The sequence below is a fragment of the Schistocerca gregaria genome, chromosome 8, assembly GCF_023897955.1.
Source record: "Schistocerca gregaria isolate iqSchGreg1 chromosome 8, iqSchGreg1.2, whole genome shotgun sequence".
NCBI classification, from domain to species: domain Eukaryota; kingdom Metazoa; phylum Arthropoda; class Insecta; order Orthoptera; family Acrididae; genus Schistocerca; species Schistocerca gregaria.
The window spans coordinates 232,644,138-232,654,395 of record NC_064927.1 but is presented as its reverse complement, the minus strand read 5'-3'; positions in this window follow the sequence as shown (position 1 = coordinate 232,654,395).

The window sequence follows — 10,258 nt, the reverse complement described above, 5'->3', positions numbered from 1 at the left end:
GATTAAAATGTTACTGCTTGATAATTATTAAGGACCGATTGACAGTTGCTAAGGAACAACTGATAATTGCTACGAAACACAATATTAGTATGAAGCTCCAGATCAGCCATACTAAAAGGGAATGTCGAGAGCGGGACGTGTTAACTGCAGCAAAGCTTGTACACAAACACTCTGTATGCAGTGTACAGTGCATGCAGTATGGTGTGTGGCTATGGTTGTTGAAGAACCGATTAGTGCGACATTCCATACGGTGTGGCATCACGTCTACAAAACATCATCTGTGTGCCATCGCTCGTGCGCCGACTATAACACCACATTCAAACACAAATAAATCTTGATAAGGTGCCATTGTAGCAGCAGTAACAGAACAAACAACTGTGCCAGACTCTTGATGCTTTACATAGGCGTATTCTGTCTGTTTACAAATCTCTCTATTTCAATACGTGTGCCTATACCGGTTTCTTTGGCGCTTCAGTGTACGTATAAATATTTAAGCATCTTCCCTAAAATCATGGAAACTCTAAATCAGTAATGACAGTCAGAACTGAAGAAAAAGTAACTGCGTATGTAGGACAGGTAAATGTAAATTATGAAACGTTGCGTAATATTTCCATCTTGTTACAAAACATTGTTTATATAACAGAATATCATTTGTTAATGAATTTTATATGTGATCACCTGACGAAACTACAATCCTTCGCTCGTAACTGTGGTTCTTCAGTTGCTCAGGAAGATGGCTTATACGAACTATATGGATATAAAAAGATTTACGTCACTTTATTCAGTCCATTGCCACAGGAGAGTGTCCAACATGTACAACAGCCTGTGAATAAATAGAGCATCATTTGATTCTCAAAATTATAAATTCTTCTCTTTAAGTACAACTTCGACTTTTACGGAACGTGGTTCCAGGTGGGACTTTGGTAGAACTGGTCTAGTAGAATTAGAGATGATGTTAGGTGCTTCATTGGAGGTAACAAATTGGGTCAGACGGAGTCCATCCTCTATGGCGGCCACCTTGCGATGGCCCTGTGGTGCTGAAGGAGACGACGTGTCTTCTGGAGGGACCTCTATTCATCGCTGTAGAAATTAATGTCTGTGGTATCTACTAGCGCTGAAAACTAAGGTTTTGCACTGTTATCTTTCAACTTTGAACAAGCAGTGTGAATTAGCTAAATGTTCAGTAGGCTTACAACCTGCAGTGACAGTATCACCAAACTGTGAGGATTTTTATCTTTTTGCTGTGTAACGCGTTATCAATTAAATTTCGGTCACGACATCTTCGACTAATATTTCGGCTGTGTATCGTCTGGTTATTCTCAGAATGAGTCGAGAGATGACAACAAGGTGCCTAGCATGACCTTATACGCTGCGGCTCTACTGCGTCCCCTGGTTACAGATGCTGGTCGGTGGCTAAGAGGCACTCCTACACACGCGCCAACTGTGGTTAAAGCGTTCAGATATTCGACTTGCTTATCGATGTACATTCTGCGTCGGTAACACCTTGACGACTTACCAAGAGTGCGATTCCATTCCTCGTGCAAATTAACACCATCATCCGTATTTACTGAGTTGTAGGTAAATCAAATGGCTGTGACATACTTGAAAACAGGTTCCCAAAATGAAGAGGTAGATGCTAAAACCTTCAGGTCACTGTAGTTCATCGGCAATATGACTATGGGAAAGAGGTTGAATTACCAATGAAAGGGTAATGTTCTACGAGTCGGTGTGTTGAAAGTCAGAAGTTTGAATGTCGTGGGGAACCTAGAAAATCTGAAAAGGGAAAGGTTAAGGCCCAATCTAGATATAGAGGGAGGAAAAGAACTCAAAGGGGAAAAACAATTACTTCTGGTCAAATAAGTTAAGGAAATAAATAGTCTTCACGGGCGTGCTGCCGGATGACGTTGTGCAAATACCACAATATTTCCTCGAAGCAACTGTCCGACATCATTAGGTGGTTGAACCTCGATGGTGGTTAGGTACGACTGACAAGATTCGCACGTCGACGCCGCTGTATATAGAGAACGCGCATGGAGATTGCGCAGGCGCGGGAACCACACATGCGGAAAAATTTGCAGATAGATGGCGCCAGACTGAAACGCCCTCTGCCGGGAAACGCAGAGTGGCCGCTCTGCGCGTGCGCTGACGCTGTGTTTACAAACATGCTGCCAATGTTATGACGGGTCTATTATCGAAAGCTCTTTGCTTTCTTGTCGCGATTTAACAGCAGCCAATGCATGGTTCCAGGCTGTACTCAATTGAAATCCCGCATCCCTGTTGATAAGGTTCTCAGCTGTACGGATATGTATTTTCATAAATCATGTGATGGCCTATGTTCAGACAGTGTTCTCCAATTGCCGACTTCTCCGGTTGGCGTTGGAATGTATGACGCCGATGTTCATCGCAGCGTTCTTGTACTGTGCTGCCCCATACTGACAAGGAGTCTTGTACACACCACGCTTCCTCAGACCGAGATCATCCTTGACCGAGCCTAACAGTTTCCTCAGTTTTGCAGATGGTCGGAAAACACACTTGATGCCATATCTTTCGAGGACTCTTCCGTTTCTTGACAACATGGCACCAAAGTACCGCATGAAGGCCAAGGTGGTGGGTGTCTTCGTATCTTCATTCTGCTGCATAGATTGAACTCGCTTGGGCCTGAATGCATTACGTATCTGTCTTTCAGAATAACCGTTTTGACGGAAGACTGTCTTCAAATGTTGCATCTCACTCGGCAGGCTTTCAGGGTCAGATACAAAACGGCCTCTATGAACTAGCGTACGTAACGCAATGCCGTATTGTGCTGGATGATGGTAGCTTGTGTCCTGCAAATGTAGATCTGTATGCGTTGGCTTGCGGTATACGCTGTGTCCCAAGGTTCCATCTGCTTTCCTTCGTACCAAAACATCAAGGAAAGGTAAAGTGACATCTTTTTCCACTTCTATAGTGAATTTAATATTCGTGATGTAGCGAATTTAAATGTTGAAGAAACGTAGGTCGAGTACCCAGTCCGTGTGGCTACACCACAAACGTATCGTCAACATACCGCAGAAAACAAGAGGATTTGAGAGTGGCTGACTGTAGAGCTTTATCTTCAAAGTCCTCCATAAAATAATTCGCCACCACAGGAGAAAGAGGGCTCCCCATGGCGACACCGTCCACTTATTCAAAATACCAGCGAGGTTCAACCACCTGATGATGTCGGAGAGTTGCTCCGAGGAAATATTGTGGGATTTGCACAACGTCATCCGGCGGCACACCCGTGAAGACTATTTACCACTTATCCGCCAGGAAAGTCTGAAGAGTCACATCTGGTACCTTTACGGGGAGGAGATGGCAAAAACTTATGTGAATTTGACAAGTTAAGTCTCAAGACTGCTGAGTACCTTCGCATTTTTACTAAGATGCCCTGGCAAGCAAATCATCCCTGCGTTTGCTAAATTTAAACACCATATAAACTCTGAAGCTGCCGTTAGAATCAAACGACGTACAGTGCAGCACTTGTGAGAGAAAGGGTACGCTATACACGTCAGGAATTGTGCTTGGTGTCCAGACGATTACTATCACTCCATATGAAAATCTCAGAGAACCTTTCAGCGGTATCCTGGAACTAGGTAGATAGCGCCGCTTGGGCGCTAGCTGATTGGACTGAACAGCAAGCCGAGGTTCGTCAAATGGGAAAATATAATCGACTCGAAGCCCGAAAGCAAGAAAACATGCCAAGAAGACGCACCGTGTTTAATCTCACGGAAAAGACGCTGGACGACGCTGCAGTTTCGGTGCTAGAGGAAGGTCTGAATTTTGCTCCTACACGTGGGACCAGTCCTGTCCGAGATGTGATTAGTGGGATAAAACAGGCTGTTTTTGAAACTTGCTAAGGAAGCTGCCGAAGAGATTAGGCGTGATTCATGCCGCATCCTGACTCGGGCGCCACCTAAGAAGACCAGCTTTAACATTACCGCAGCTGAAAGTACTGCACTACAAGATTTGAGAACAGACCAAGACATAGTCATCTTACCTGCAGACAAAGGGAACGCTACTGTTCTCCTCTCACGCACAGAATATTACAGCAAGATGCACAGACTGTTCGACGATCGTGCATACAGTAAATTAAAAAGTATCCGACTGGTAGGATCCAAAGGAAGACTTTGGAAATCGGGAAGAGTTCGATCGGAGCGAAAGTCGCTACAGGTTTACGTCAACAAGCTGCAGTTCCTCCTAGACCCTATGACCTACCCAAGATCCATATAAATGGGGTGCCTCTGCGCCCTATCGTAAGCAACATTGGAGCACCTACTTATTTTGTTGCCAAATATCTGACGTCACTATTGGGACCTCTCGTAGGCGACTATCATATTCGCAACTCTAAGGATTTCATAGGTCGCATGAAAACTCGTAGACTGCAATCATCGGAACTCTTAGTAAGTTTCGATGTTGTGTCTTTATTTACAAAGGTGCTCTTGCAGAACTCTTTAGAGCCCATTAGTAACAACTTTGAGGAAGACATAGTGGCACTATTTAAAAATGTGTTTACTTCAACATACTTCTTATTTCAAGACCAATAGTTTGAACAACTGGACGGAGTCGCCATGGGGAGCCATCTTTCTCCTGTGGTGACCAATTATTTTATGGAGGACTTTGAAGATAAAGCACTACAGTCAGCCACTCTCAAACCCTCTTGTTTCTGCGGTATATTGACGATACTATATCTACGTTTCTTCAACATTTAAATTCGCTACATCCGAATATTAACTTCACTATGGAAGTGGAAAATGATGTCACTTTACCTTTACTTGATGTTTTGGTACGAAGGAAAGCAGATGGAACCTTGGGACACAGCGTATACCGCAAGCCAACGCATACAGATCTATATTTGCAGGACACAAGCTACCATCATCCAGCACAATATGGTAGTGCTTTACGTACGCTAGTTCATAGAGCGCGTGTTGTATCTGACTCTGAAAGCCTGCCGAGTGAGATGCAACATTTGAAGACAGTCTTCCGTCAAAATGGTTATTCTGAAAGACAGATACGTAATGCATTCAGGCCCAAGCGAGTTCAATCTATGCAGCAGAATGAAGATACGAAGACACCTACCACCTTGGCCTTCTTGCAGTACTTTGGTGCCATGTTGTCAAGAAACGGAAGAGTCCTCGAAAGATATGACATCAAGTGTGTTTTCCGACCATCTGCAAAACTGAGGAAACTGTTAGGCTCGGTCAAGGATGATCTCGGTCTGAGGAAGCGTGGTGTGTACAAGACTCCTTGTCAGTATGGGGCAGCACAGTACAAGAACGCTGCGATGAACATCGGCGTCATACATTCCAACGCCAACCGGAGAAGTCGGCAATTGTAGAACACTGTCTGAACACAGGCCATCACATGATTTATGAAAATACATATCCGTACAGCTGAGAACCTTATCAACAGGGATGCGGGATTTCAATTGAGTACAGCCTGGAACCCTGCATTGGTTGCTGTTAAATCACGACAAGAAGGCAAAGAGCTTTCGATAATAGACCCGCCATAACATTGGCAGTATGTTTGTAAACACAGCGTCAGCGCACGCGCAGAGCGGCCGCTCTGCGTTTCCCGGCAGAGGGCGTTTGAGTCTGGCGCCATCTATCTGCAAATTTTTCCGCATGTGTGGTTCCCGCGCCTGCGCAATCTTCATGCGCGTGCTCTATATACAGCGGCGTCGACGTGCGGATCTTGTCAGTCGTACCTAGCCACCAGCGTGGTTGAACCACCTGATGATGTCGGACAGTTGCTCCGTGGAAATATTGTGGGATTTGAACAACGTCACACGGCGGCACACCGGTGAAGACTATTTACAACATATCCGCCGGGAAAGCCTAAATATTCACAAACAAGTTAAAGATATTTCAACATCAGCGGAAAACTGTATAATGGGGTAGGGTTTGTTATGCATAGGAAGGTATGTCAGAGAGTGAGTTATAGGTTGGTTGGTTGTTTTGGGGAAGGAGACCAGACAGCGAGGTCATGGGTCTCATCGGATTCGGAAAGGACGGAGAAGGAAGTCGGCCGTGCCCTTTGATAGGAACCATCCCTACATTTGCCTGGAGCGATTTAGAGAAATCACAGAAAACCTAAATCAGGATGGCCGGACGCGGGATTGAACCGTCGTCCTCCCGAATGCGAGTCTAGTCTCTAACCACTGCTCCACCTCGGTCGTTGCAGTGAGTTATAGTGAACAGTTCAGTGCTAGGGTTGTTCTCGTCATAATCATAAAAAAAATAACAACAGTTCTGGTATAAATCCAGATGCTGAAAGCAAGACATGAAGAGACAAAGAAAGTTCATGGGGATAGTGAACGGGACATTCAGTACACAGTCATGGAAGACAGGCATGCTCTTACAGGGGACGTAGAAGAATAGAGGTTGAGAAGAGAATATGGGGTCGGTAATGGAAATGAGAGAGGAGAAAGACTAATTGAGTTATCCGTTATATTCAGCAACTAATAGGTGTACAAGAATTGCAAGAAGAGAGGTGTATTTGTTAAAGGTCTGGAGAAGTGGGAAGAATTCGGTTAGACTACATGATGTACACGCAGAGATTCCGAATTCAGATATTGAACTCTCAGCGTAACCAAGATCAGACATGGGTAGAGATCACAATATAGTAACGATGTAGGTTAGGCTGAACTTAAAGGGACTAGACAGTAGGAAACAATGTGCAAAGACTTTCGATACCGAAGAACTAACGAATGAAGAGATATGCTGGAAGTTCTCTCAGACTATGGGTAGTGTGATAAAGAACAGCGAGGTAGAGAGTGCAGTTGAAGAGGAATGAACATCTCTGACAAGGACAGTGACATAAGTTAGAAAGAAAAAGAAAGGTACAAAAAGGTAGGTGCAAAAACCATCGGTAATAGTAATAGAAGAAGTACTTCTGTTTATCGACTTAAGATTCAAGCAAATCAGTATTCAGGAAAATTCACGAATACAGGAAGACAAGCCACTCAGTAATGAAATAAATGGGCAGTGCTGTGAAGCTAAGGCGAAATAAGTAGAAAGATTACATTGAAGGCCTCTGAGAGGAATAGTCTGATAACGTGATGGGAAAGGGACATGGGGTCCAATAATAGAGACAGAATTTAAAAGAACTTTAGTGGACTTCAGATCAAGTAAAGAAAAAGGGGTAGGTAACTTTCCGTGTGAATCACTAAAATCATTGAAAGAAGTGTCAGCAAGACGACCATTCTCGTTGACATGTAGAATGTATACGACTGGCGATGTACCACTTGACCTTCGTAAAGACATCATCCACTAAATTCCTATGACTGAAATAGCCGATAAGTCCGAGAAATGTCCCACAATCAATTTAATCGGTCATACAGCCAAATTACTGACAAGAATAATAATCAAAGGAATGGAAAAGATAATTGAGGATGTACAGGATGACAATCAGATTGCTTTAGGAAAGGTAAGGGCACCAGAAGGGCAATATGATATGGCAGGTGGCACTCGAGGCAAGACTGGAGAAATATCTAGACACGTTCCTAGGTAGGGTTCGTCAAAGCGGAAGAAGCGCTCGACAGTCACAAATGGTGCAAGGTTTACGAAATTCTGAGAAAAGTAGGGGTAAGGTGTAGAGAAAGACGAGTAATATAATGTACAAGAATCAAGAGGGAACAATAAGACTAGAACACAAAGAGTAAAGTGTTCGGATTGCCTTAGTGTTCATTGTATACATCGATGAATAAATGACGGACATAGAAGAAAGTTTCAAGAGTGGGATTAAAACCCAAGGTGAAAGGATATCAATGATAAGATTTGCTGATGGCATTGCTATCCTCAGTGAGAGGGAAGAAGAATTACAGGAGTTGGGATGAAGAATATAATGAGTACTGAATATGGATTGAGAATGAACGAATTAAGACGCAAGAAATGGGAAGTAGCAGAAATGAGAACAGCGAGAAACCTGACCACAGAGTTGTGGGTTAAAAGCAGACGAAACACAGGAATTCTGCTACCTAGGTAGTAAAACAGCCTTTAATGAACGGAGCAAGGAAGATGTAAAAAGTAGACCAGAACTGGCGAGAAGGGCGTTCCTGGGCGAGACAAGTCAACTAATATCGAACAGAAGCCTTCATTCAAGGAAGAAATTTCTGGGACTGTGGGTGTGGAGTACAGCATTGTGTAGCAGTGAAACATGGACTGTGGGAAAGACGGAACAGAAGAGATTCGAAGTATTTGAGATGTGATGCTACGGAAGAATGTTGAAAATTAGGTGGACTGATATGGTGAGAAATAGACCCCCTGCAAAGCATCGGAGAGAAAAGAAACATTTGGGCCACGTCACTAGGGGGAGCTGAAGAAGGTAAAAACAACAAAGGAAGACAGATATATGAATGCATCCATAGAATAATTGAGGACTAAGTTGCGAGAGCGGCTCGGAGATGAAGAGGTTGGCACAGTAGAGGAATTCGTAGCGGACCGAATAAAACCAGTGTGAGAACTGATTAAATTAAAAAATCGTTCAGTGAATGCGTCTGCTGTAGTTAATTGCTCCACAGAGCACACACTTGTCAATTTTGTACACATTCCTAAACTTGAGAAAAAATAATTGAGTTGGTAGGAAAGTAACAGTCAATTACAGACGGCGGTTTCGTGCCGCTGATTATTACAACGCGATAAAATTATTGTGTCCAAACTTATCATTTATGGGTCAGAGTAGTATTGCGACAATCGATAAATAAACATAATGTCACGCAGACGAAGGTGTAAGCAGATAAATCACTAACACCAACTTTTCTTAACGAAGGTTTTTTAGCACTTGTACATAGAATAGCGAGGAGCATACTGCTCCGGTCAGAAGACATACAGTATATATACAGCTATAGAACATTCCAATACAGTGCTTCTTCCCATTTGTGGATACTTTCGGAATGTACTCGAACTGAATATAGAAATTAAAACTTTACAGCTCAGGTGAGTTTTGAACTCACGATCCTCCATGTACTAGTCTAATATCATAACCACTCCACCACAGCTTATTCGGTGTAACGTCGTCCTAGTCCGGGAATGAGTCATCGGTCTTTCGTACTGATGACTGATATTCGCCCTGGCGGTGATCTTCTTAGAAATTCCTCGGCCGCTGCGCTCTTCGCCACGTTTCCGCTTGTTGCCTGTCGTTGGAGCTTCAAATTTGCCCTGGGTTGCAGAATCCTTATAGGCCTTCATTCGAAGGACGAGGACCGTCTCTCTGATATTTCGTCGTCTAGAGTCGGGGTCGAAATCTTCAACTTCATAGGTAACATCAGAATACTGTCTTATAGCCTTATAACGTGCAAAGTAGCGCCGTAGCAGCTTCTCAGAGAGATCAGCCTTCCGAACAGGAGTGAAGATCCAGACGAGGTCACCAGGCTTGTGGCTCGCGTTTTCTTGAGCCTGCAGCGTGCGGATTCGAGCTAACTGCCGAGCTTCCTCAGCTCTGGCCGATGTAGTCATCGTCCATGTCATCAGGATGTAACGGAAACACAGTGTCCATAGTCGTAGTCGCCTCACGTCCATGCACCAGGAAAAATAGCTTAAATCCTGTGGTGTTTTGTTTGGCGGTGATGTAGGCAAACGTCACGAAAGGCAGATCATCCCAGTTGCTCTGCTCAGTATTGGCGAACATTGATAGCATGTCGGCCAAAGTCTTATTAAGGTGTTTAGTAAGCCCGTTATTTTGCGGATCGTAGGCAGGTGACATGTGATGAGTTATTGAACACCGATAGTTTAATTCTGTCCCGAGATTCGATTGAAAAACTCCCCCTCGATCCGTAATTAGCGACGTCGGGGCACCGTCTTTTAATACAGTGTCTTCAGCGATGAATTTCGGTACCTCTGATGCTACTGCTGTTTTCACGGCATTTGTATTGGCATACCGGGTCAGATAATCAGTGCAGACAATAATAAATCTATTGCCACTTTCAGACGTTGTAAATCGTCGGAGGTGAATCCCAACACGCTGGAAAGTCGTTTCGGCTGATGAAATTGGTATGAGTCGGCCAGGTGGTTTCTGAGGAACTGCCTTTTGTCCTCTGGTACTCTCGACAGTGCGATACATAGTGATGGACACTCCTAAATAAACCTAGCCAGAAAAATCTCTTGCGGATCCTGTCGTATGTCAAAATAAATCCTAAATGTCGGTCCTCAGGTGTTTCATCGAATTTCCGTAGAACATCGTAGCGCATCTGTTTAGAAATCACTGGTAGCCACCTCTTTTCAAGGGTCAATGTTTTTCTTGC